Raw genomic sequence first — 11,675 nt, forward strand, 5'->3', positions numbered from 1 at the left:
AATAGTCGCAAGATGCAACGTGCTAAGTCAGTGATAGTCAGAAATCAGAAGGTCTCCTTAATGGTCTCCTTGCTCCATTCATTGGTGCCTTCAGTGTGATCTATCCTAGAAGAGATTTGTGGAAACACCAGACTACACATTAACCCTCATAAGGTCTTCGTTTCCTGTTTACAAATCTGGTCTTTGGGGTCTATATGACCCCAACAATTGATAGAGAAATTGGACAAAAAATATACATTTTTAATTATACAAATAATATATGTTTTTTTTTGTTTACTTCTCATCTATTCATTAATGCTGTGTTTTGGGGGATATGAAGTACTTTTTTACCTATTTACTGCAAAATTCCTCAACTACACCATTAGCATACATATGAAATATAGTTTTTTTATGAAAAAAACACATTAATGATGATCAAATTTAACTATGAGTTGTTTCTGGATATTGATCTAGGTGTTAGATGCATAATTCTGCCATCTGCTGGTTAGATGTTTTTTTGTAGCTAATATAGTTTTAGCCACAAAGTGTAATTACCATATACTTCCAGCAGAGGCCCCATAGAGATCCATTCATTTTTCTGGATGTGACTTAATGCTCTTATAATAGCTTTTTTATGAATTACATATTTAAACATTGACAAAATACTGATTTAATGTATTTTAAAAAGTTTAGAATTTTTTTTGTTGTTGTTTGAGGTCTTTTGAAGTGTCTTATTATTGCAATAATTCTATATATATTTGCAATAATATCGTTATTGTTTGTCTCTCTGTGTGTATTTGATCTGTGTGTAGTCATGTTCTTTCCACGTTGCATTTGTGCTCTCATACCATACCTTCATTTATGTGTGAATTTTTTTAGATTTATGCAGAAATTATTGATTTTATTTCACAATTTCAGTAAAAATGCTCTCTATTGCAGTCACACCCTTTCTCTGTCTATGTGTGCATTTGTGTCTGTGTCTGTGTGGGCGCATATGTGTGTGTGATAATGTTCATTCCACATTACATTAGTGCTCTAGTACCAGGCCTTCATTTATGTGTGAGAATTTTCAGATTTATGCTGGAATTATTGATTTTATTTGTCAATTTCTATAAAAATGCTTTCTTTTGGAGTCAGACCTGTGTGTGTGTTTGTGTGCGCGAACATGTGTGTGTGCAAGTGGTCATGTTTGTTCCACATTTCATTTGTGCTCTAGTACCAGGACTTCATTGTGGTATTGAAATTTTCAGATTTATTCTGGATTTATATATTTTTTTTGACAAATGAAAAATAAAAAACATTTTTTCTTCGATTTTCCCATTCATTTCAATGTGGGGTCATATTGACCCCAAGGGACAGATTTGTGACTTTTTTTTTTACATACCTTTAGAACGACCGAATCAAGCCCAGTTTTTTTCTGTGTGTATAGATAGATAATGTAGGAAAAGTCACCAAATTTTATTCCACTGAGATGAAGGGAACCATTTTTTTTTATTAAAGAAAAGTCGCTTGGGGTCATATAGACCCCAAGGACCAATTGAGGGTTAATAATGATTTCAGAATAAATCAAGGTTTAGCATTTATGCATAAATTCATATTCAAATTTGTCATTTCTCTTAACCCATCTTTAATGATAAAACACTCATTCCAGAGACATAATAGTTCCCCGAACTAACACTAACACTCTTTAGAGTGGGTCCATATGTTCCCTGAGCAGAGTTAATTTAACCCCTGGGGATTTTGCTGTGCATGGTGGAAACTAGATGAGACAAAAAATGTACAGGTCTTAGAATAAACTAGTCAAAAATGTCACTTCTGTTGTTTACGGTCTGTATTATTATTTTAAAGACTTCTTTAAAGTCAATGAGTTTCACTTTTCAAACATTTAAATACAAATTGCCCTCTAAATCTATCAAATCTGAACTGCCTGTAGCATAATTTTTTTTTAACTTTAAAATCTCTGTGTCTATGATTTTCAACTGAAACGTGCTTTACTATGAATAGCTTATCATCACTTATGACACAGGCTCAGCAGAGTTTAGCTGACTTTGAATGAGAGAGAGACTCTGAGGCATTCAGGACTGGTACACTGCATTTTCATAAACTTTTAACATAGTTTCATTCTACTATCTTTTAACTCTAGCCCATCTTAAGACATCTTTGCCAGAAATTACACGTCGGTTTTAATTTCTAAATAATTTTGGACTATCTTATACAATTTTCTTCAGTGTTACAAATTATTTTTATCACATCTTTTGAGTTCATTACTTTCTTCTCAAATAATGTTAATATTCCAAAAGTGAGGAAAAAAAATACAGTAAAAGCAGTTTATAATTGCTTAGCCACTTTTTTTGAAGTCCTTTGTTATTAAAACAAACTTGTTGATCTGCTTTATCAATGCAGAAATGTTCTCCATAAACAACTGCAACTGCTGATAAAGCACCACATTAAATAAAAGTCAAGGGTCAAGAGCCCAACGAAAGCAAACACTGATCTTCATGATGGTGACCTCAAACCAAACATTTTCAATAAGACATCAACATCTAAACCTCTGTTAATTCTCAATAAGACGTGAAGCTGGTAATGCTGTTTGTGGAGTTGTTTAATCAGATCTTCAGAGAGTTAATGTATTTTATCTTCAGTTCATCTAAGGCTGTGTCTGAATAAAGTTGTAGTTTGTGCACTTATTACACTTTCTTTCAGTGCTTGCTCACAGCAGGTTTTTTAATGATCGAAAGAATGTTTCAGGAACATCACACTAACCTTTCAATAACATTCTATTAACATTCAGGAAACATTTTTATGTTCTTGGAATGTTACAAATAAACGTTCCTAGATTGTTGAATTTTAAATCAAAATTAAGTTTAATGAAATTTAAGAAATAATGTTTGAGGAACATTATATCTTTTGAAAAACGTTCCTCTAATGTCAAGAAAACTTTTTTTTATGTTCCCGGAACCAAGGCTGAATATTTGGAGAACGTTCTTATAACAAAATTCTGTTAGCTGTTAAATTATGTAATTATTGCACATTACTGGTGGATTCGTGTCAGCCTCAACTACATCAGCCGACACCTGGCCTATAGTTTGATCATTGTGAGCTTGTAAACGGCTCCAACTTACTCATTCCATTGAAGCATTGTGTCACAATTAGGAGTGTAAACATGAGTCACTGATAAGCAGTTCTCTGTATTATTTTTTACAGTCCACAAGTGGCCTATTCAGTCACAATAGCTGAATCATAATCTGCATCATTATCACTGGCAACACATTGATTTTCATTAGCTGCACGGAAACACTCAACATGTTCTAATGAGTTTTCAACAAAGTTTCTGTTTAACTTGTCACACTTTTCCAGTGAAATGATCCTGACCCAGAATTTCCTTTACTTGCTTTTTGTAAAGCAAAGGTATTCATAAATAATTCCATAAATTATATCAGAAATTTACATAGACAGCAAAAAGTGTGAGACACAGAGTGTTAAATGAACAATGAAGCAGTTAATGAGATTATTAAGTGATTCATTGAGTGAAGATTGAACATTATTTAAGATTTATAAATATATATATATATATATATATATATATATATATATATATATATATATATATATACACTCACCTAAAGGATTATTAGGAACACCATACTAATACTGTGTTTGACCCCCTTTCGCCTTCAGAACTGCCTTAATTCTATGTGGCATTGATTCAACAAGGTGCTGAAAGCATTCTTTAGAAATGTTGGCCCATATTGATAGGATAGCATCTTGCAGTTGATGGAGATTTGTGGGATGCACATCCAGAGCACAAAGCTCCCGTTCCACCATATCCCAAAAATGCTCTATTGGGTTGAGATCTGGTGACTGTGGGGGCCATTTTAGTACAGTGAACTCATTGTTATGTTCAAGAAACCAATTTGAAATGATTCGAGCTTTGTGACATGGTGCATTATCCTGCTGGAAGTAGCCATCAGAGGATGGGTACATGGTGGTCATAAAGGGATGGACATGGTCAGAAACAATGCTCAGGTAGGCCGTGGCATTTAAACGATGCCCAATTGGCACTAAGGGGCCTAAAGTGTGCCAAGAAAACATCCCCCACACCATTACACCACCACCACCAGCCTGCACAGTGGTAACAAGGCATGATGGATCCATGTTCTCATTCTGTTTACGCCAAATTCTGACTCTACCATCTGAATGTCTCAACAGAAATCGAGACTCATCAGACCAGGAAACATTTTTCCAGTCTTCAACTGTCCAATTTTGGTGAGCCCATGCAAATTATAGCCTCTTTTTCCTATTTGTAGTGGAGATGAGTGGTACCCGGTGGGGTCTTCTGCTGTTGTAGCCCATCCGCCTCAAGGTTGTGCGTGTTGTGGCTTCACAAATGCTTTGCTGCATACCTCGGTTGTAACGAGTGGTTATTTCAGTCAAAGTTGTTCTTCTATCAGCTTGAATCAGTCGGCCCATTCTCCTCTGACCTCTAGCATCAACAAGGCATTTTCGCCCACAGGACTGCCGCATACTGGATGTTTTTCCCTTTTCACACCATTCTTTGTAAACCCTAGAAATGGTTGTGCGTGAAAATCCCAGTAACTGAGCAGATTGTGAAATACTCAGACCGGCCCGTCTGGCACCAACAACCATGCCACGCTCAAACTTGCTTAAATCACCTTTCTTTCCCATTCTGACATTCAGTTTGGAGTTCAGGAGATTGTCTTGACCAGGACCACACCCGTAAATGCATTGAAGCAACTGCCATGTGATTGGTTGATTAGATAATTGCATTAATGAGAAATTGAACAGGTGTTCCTAATAATCCTTTAGGTGAGTGTATATATATATATATATATATATATATACACATTTTATTTTATCTATAAATTCCTTATTGTGCTGTATATCATTTCATTTTATGAAAAGCAACAGGGGCGCGATGTGAGTCACCTAAACAGGTAAAATATGATTGAAAATAAAGGAATTATCAAAAGACAAAATATAATAAGAGTTAAGAGCCCAACTAATGGAAACACTAATCACTGTTATGGTGACTTCACATGAAACACATTAGAGTTAAACCTCAGTTAATTCTCAATAAAAACTTCTGTAGACGTCTGACAGAAATAAAGTCAGTCTGGTTAGTAATAAGTGAAGCTGGTAATGCTGTTTGTGGAGTTGTTTAATCCTCCTCTGCTGAGATCTTCACAGATTTAATGTCTTCTTTTCTCTTCAGTTTATTTAATCTGAGGCTGTGGCTAAAATTACTCCATATTTAATATACACAGATTTTGTGGCTCAAATAAGGTCCAGTTCTGGTTTATTTCTTTGCTCTTGGCTGACATGTGGCATTGCTATGCAGAGGTGTAAATTCCAGGATAAGAAAGTAAAAGTAAAAAAGTAAAAAGTCTTTCTGACCCCTGGATTACCCACCTCTGGCTCTGAGCAGTGTTGATTTAACACTGGGGATTTTGCTGTGATGAAACGTCACAGTATTGTGTGGGGGTTTCCTGGTTACAGATTTCATATTCCAAAGAATTTTTTTTTTTTTCTGGTTTTAGGGAAAGGAGCCATGAATAACAGATATTTGAAGAGACACCACTCAAAAAGGAGAACAAAATTCTAGTAATATTACAATCTTGAACACACTTCATCTGTGAACACATAGACTACTGTATTGTAAGACTGTGAGTTATAGCAAATAATGAAATCAGGCAGGTATATTTTAAACAGAGTCACTGAAGGCACAACTGGACCACAAACAGAGAGTCTCTGGCAGGATGAAGAAAAAGCTCCAATGTGCAGTAAGTCGACATTTTATTCTGACGTAGAGATGGAGTTGGTAATGGAGCAATAATGTTACATGGAACAATAAAGTTACTAAACATTTCAATCATTCCTTTTTTTTACATTGTAAAATCCAATAGCTGTTCTAACTAACACTTTTTTAGTTAACTTTACTTAATCTCTTAATTGTAAAAATCTTCTGTACTATTCACATGCTATGCATTGGTTATTCAGAAAACCCAAGTTAAGATTAATTGATTGGGTTGAGTTACATTTTGTCAAGCAAAAAAAAAAGAAGTAAATTAAAAAATTATTTTTTAAATAAATATAAAGTTATAAAGACAATATAAAGACACCAGAGATGGTGTTGTTAATGGTATCACTAATGTTTGAGGAAGTGTCACATGCAAGTTCAAATATTTTTTCTTAGAACAATATGTCAATGTTTCTGCTTTTATAGGCTATAGTGCTGGGCAGATCAAGGCTTCGTAGATCACTGAAACAGTTAAAGCAAATGAGGCTTCGAAACAATCCGACACCCGTCTCCAGGGTGACCTCTAGTTGTCAGAACAGTGTAAATGCAACAAAAGCCCGGGCCAAACATGCATAAAAATACATTTTACAAATCTATTGCAAAAAATGTTTTAAGTAAAATCTCTTTCGAATGCAATTATCTAATCAACTAATAAGATTATCAATTGTCTATATGATATTTTATCAATTGTCAGGGTTTGTTTTTTGTTTGTTCTATGAAAGGCTCAGCTAACAGGCCAATAAGACACTATTAACTACCATCTAGGGCTGTGCGATATATATCGTGAGATTGTTATGCGCATCTCGTCAGTAAAGCCGGTTCCTTGATTAGTAGTAAATCGCCATCACCTGCTTTCAGATGGAGCGGCATTTACTACAAAGAGCCGTAGTTAACTGACAAGCTGAGCCATATCGCATTAATATCGCGGACGTATCGCCAGCGATACTTAATGCGATATGGCTCAGCTTGTCAGTTAACTACGGCTCGTTGTACACAGCAAAAACTCCAGTGTTAAATTAACACTCCTGGGAGTGTATGAGTCCACACTCAAGAGTGTTTAAGTTAATGAGATAATTAAGTGATTAATTTAGTGATGATTGAACATTATTGAAGACTCCTGATGTTAACAAGCAGAATCACTGACTGAAGGAGAAAATCACAAATTGTAAGTTACCATTAAGGTGATGGGTGTTTGCTTTAGTTGGGCTCTAGACCATTATATGTTTACTTTAGATTTTCTTTGGCTGCTGTATCTGAGTTATAACTGACAGATAAACAAAGAAAAAAAAACTGATCTGATGGTGTTGGTTATATTATGACAATCATCATTTGAACTTGATCACTGAACTCATTAAAATCCTTCTTTCTGACTTCGATTTATGTTGTTGGTTAGTGAATCTGCATAAATGCCCAGCATTTTTGATATAATATAAAGGAATTCTTAAAAGTTGCTTAAAAAAAAAAAAATCATTCTTTTAGGCACACACAGATGTCAAGATTCAGTCTATGCATCTCAACAATGGTGAGGAGCAGAATATTCAATTAGGAAAAGTAAATTACATAGACAATTCAGATCATAATTTATTCATACCGCAATGCATGATGGGAGCCATTAATGAGTTGTGATTGGTGGCAGCCACTGCAACATGCTTTATTATTGTCACCATTGTTGAGATTCACAGGCTGATTATTGATGTCTGTGTTTTAAATGAATTTATCTGAATGTTTTTTGATCAGAACAATGTTTATTAAATATTTTGAATTATAAGTAAAGTACTGATAATCATAGGCTGAAGAATCACTAAACTGCTGCTAACAAGTTAAACCAAACTATTTCAAGTTTCATTTTTCAGATCACAGCATGATTATGTCAAAACATAACCAACACTATAAGATAACATTTTACTTTGTTCATTTAACTGTTATAAATCAATAACAGCAGACAAACAACAGTAAATATTAAAGTAAACATATAATGGTCTAGAGTAGCCTGGCTAACGTCAGACCAAGTCTCATTTGAGACTTGGTCTGGGAACCACGTGTACATTTTCTCGTATTTGAGGCGTGGTTTACGAATGCCCAGAGCCGTTTATTGGGCGCTATGAATGTCTATCAAATGCGCCTGTATGTAGCTCATAGCCAATCGCTTCATACCAGATGACGTATGTAGAGTGACAGAAATTCGACGAGGAAAAAGACGATGGGTCAAAGATTTATTTGTACACGATGGCGTTTAGCGAATATTACCGTTTGTGCAAGATAAACATGAGGGTAGAAGGTAACGTCAAGTCTGATGCCATGTTGGATCCATAGATATAAACAAACTGCTTCGGTGTCGTCATCGTCTTGCTGCTCCCTCCCCGTTCTGTGATTGGTTCCCTATTCAGGGGAAAATTTGGTCCATGGTGTCCAGACTGCCTAGCAGCGTGAATAAAATCGCGCTGCGAGCAAGGCAGTATGGGGAAACCCAGGCTAGGTCTAGAGCCCAACTAAAGCAAACACCCATCACCTTAATGGTAACTTACAATTTGTGATTTTCTCCTTCAGTGATTCTGCTTGTTAACATCAGGTGTCTTCAATAATGCTCAATCATCACTAAATTAATCACTTAATTATCTCCTCAGCCCTAAATGCCGCTTCATCTGAAAGCAGGTGAAGGCGATTTACTACTAATCAAGGAACCGGCTTTACTGACGAGATGCGCATAACAATCTCACGATATATATCGCACAGCCCTACTACCATCATTCATTTTATTTATACTAATGTCTGATTAAAACGTCTACAAATGTATAAAACTGATCAGAGATCAGGTAAAACCTGAGATCAGAAAAAAAAAACAGAGATCATCGCCCCCAGCGGTGAACCACTGAAATTCTGAAGTGTTTCGAAACAATTATGATACTGTAATGAATCCTCGTTTCCTGAAATCATGTGACTCTGGCAGTTTCATACACTCTCCGAACCATTGATCCGGAACAAACAATTCGTAAAGGTTTCAAAGCTTCATAAAGCAGTTTTTTGAAACTGCCATTTTATATTTAATGTATTAACACTTATACACAATTATATTCCCAATATGTTCATCTTTAGAAATTTTACTATAAAGCAATGTTTGTCTTGTAACTGTGCGTTCACACCGTCGCCGGCGAGAGCGACAAAATTCGCTCTCGCCGCCCTGCCATCGACGCCGTAGAAAGATGCAGGGACGCTCTGACGTAGATCGAATTGCTTGACTGCGTTCTCTGGAGTCCATAGATATCATATAAAGGCTAGATGGCTCAAGGCGGAGTCACTTCCGGCATCACCGGCGGCCATCTTAGGACAGGGCTCTGTGAATTAAGGTGAGTGAGCAGCACGCACACAAATCCTCTTATCTCGCTGAAATCTGGACGGATTTACAAACGGTTTGGTTTCTTACAAACGTTATTAACGTGGCTATAATTCTGAATGCTTAAACATTTTGAACATAATTATTCATATGTATGCAGTATAATAGCTACATCTCTGACGTTTATAACAAACCAAACCGTTTGAAAATCGGTAGAAAATTGAGCAAGTTATGGTTATTTAAAAGTACATGCACCATGTTATGAGTGAGCGAGCACCCTGTCGTAAGATGGCCGCCGTGTGCGGATGTCGAGCTCCATTGGCCAGCAGCGCGGACGAGCCATCTAGCCTTTATATGATATCTATGCATGGAGTCCTCTCAAGCGGAGGACTACATTCCGATTGGTTGCCGCCGAACCGCGTCATAGCTCATTACCATAAAGTTGACCTGACTTCAACTCTTCTCACCGCTCTCGCCGTCCAAGAAGCGCCGCGCCGCCCTCGCTGGAGCTCGCTGCCGACTCGCATTGAAAATTAATGACTTCCGGCAAAATTGATGCTCTCGCCGGCGGCGGTGTGAACACACAGTAAAAAAAAAAAAAAAAAAAAAAAAAAAAATACTATAAAAGCACATTATCTAAAGACAAAGATTAAAAGGTTGATTTTAATCCTTTTTTTTTTGTAATAATATGAAAGGTATTAACTGATACGTGTGTGTTTTCTCTGTTTGTCAGGAGGACGCAAGTCTTTGGTGTTGATGACAGTGTGTCTCGGGCTCATGTGTGTTCTTCTGCTGGTCTTCATCACACTGTACATCAACATCACAGCAGAGAGAGACCTGTTAAAGAGTTACAATAACACAGTTGAAGAGTTCAATCACACTCTCATCAGCTTACAGGGCAAGAACACTGATCTAATGACTGAAAAAGACCAACTGAAGAACAACTTCAACTGTTTGAGTCAGACGAAACTGGAACTGGAGACCAGAGTCAATGATCTCAGCGCTGAGAAAAGCCAGTTACAGAGAAGTGTTGACTCTTTGAATCGTAAGAAACTGGAGTTGGAGACTGAACTAAATGAGAAGTTATCTAAACGAGGTTTGTACAAATGGATTTATGTTTATTTGCACTTTACAACACGAATAATGAGCAAAGTGTTTGTGTTTATTGAAAGGAAATGGATTTTTTTTCATATCCAATGAGTCGAAGAGCTGGTCTGAGAGCAGGCAGTTCTGCAGGGATGGAGGAGTTAATCTGGTCATTATCAACACTGAAGAGAAGCAGGTGAGATTGTGTGAGCGATTGTTAGTTAATGAGAGGAATCTCACTTATTCCTGTTTATATTCACACACAGAGACTCATATCCTCTGTAATCAATGAGAGTATGTGGATTGGTTTGTCTGACATTGAGACTGAGGGGATCATGAAATGGGTGGATAATTCAACACTGAATCAAGGGTAAGTTATAAAACACTCACAGAGAAACACTTTGGATTCATTTGTTAAGTCATTTTTATAAAAATGAGATAATGTCAACCTTCAAAAATTACACAATCACGACAACATCCACAATAAAAAAAATACCTCTCATAAATAAATTGCATGGATAAATTCTTCTCTTTTTTACTTTTCTGCACTGGTGCGTTTCCCAAAAGCATCGTTGGCCAACTATGATAGCAATTTCCATTGAACTTGCGACCATAGTTGGCTTTGGTAAACGCACCCCTGAACTCCTGCTCTGCTAATCTGGTGCTGTGAATATTGTTGGCTTCTTTATGATGAATAAAGCTTGTTAAGATCCTCATTATTTGTTTGCTGAAAAACATTAATTGAAGATTGGGGTCCTGAATAACTGAAAATCTGACACATTTTATTCAGGTTTTGGTACAAAGGTGAGCCGAATAACGAAGGAAACAACGAGGACTGTATTGAAATGATGCCTACAAAAGACCCTGTGAACAACTGGAATGATCTCAAATGCTCTGATAAGAGGAAATGGATTTGTGAAAATATCACTGTAAAACCAAACAAGTTAAGTTAACTCATTCATTTGAGGACACCGATTTCCTCAATTCAATGAAGTTTATAAATAGTTATACATACTCTGAATTTATTTTAATCGAGTCCACTAAAACAAGGACATTTTTCTTAATACACAATTAAACTTTACACTGCATTCAAATACCTTACTTCACTATTGAGTAAAAACAGTGAAATAACAAACTTTAAATGAACTCAGAGCACTTGCAGTTACTGTTAGCTCACAAAATCACACACAAAGTCTAACTCATAACATTTGAGGACACAGATTATCTTAATTCATTTAATTTTTGAAACTAAAAGGAGATAATGTAATATATACAGATTATCTTAATTCATTTAATTTTAGAAACTAAAAGGAGATAATATACATTGCAATCAAGAAGTTAAGTGACTAATTAAGTGATGATTGAGCATTAGTGATGAGCACCTGCTGGTAATAAGCAGAATCGATGAAGGAAAGAGAAACACAAGAACTACAACTGACTTCCAGCCACAGCAAAATCAAC

General features: G+C 36.1%; 1 long non-coding RNA gene across 1 annotated transcript; it reads left to right on the forward strand.

Moving 5' to 3' along the window:
* The first annotated feature begins 10,348 nt into the window (after positions 1 to 10,348).
* On the forward strand, positions 10,349 to 11,395 carry LOC307152879. Its single transcript, XR_013820077.1, has 3 exons — positions 10,349 to 10,410; positions 10,481 to 10,584; positions 11,005 to 11,395. It is a non-coding gene; the product is annotated as an uncharacterized lncRNA (long non-coding RNA).
* The last annotated feature ends 280 nt before the right edge of the window (positions 11,396 to 11,675 follow it).

This window comes from Squalius cephalus, assembly GCF_949319135.1.
Source record: "Squalius cephalus genome assembly, chromosome: 2".
Classification (NCBI taxonomy): Eukaryota; Metazoa; Chordata; class Actinopteri; order Cypriniformes; family Leuciscidae; genus Squalius; species Squalius cephalus.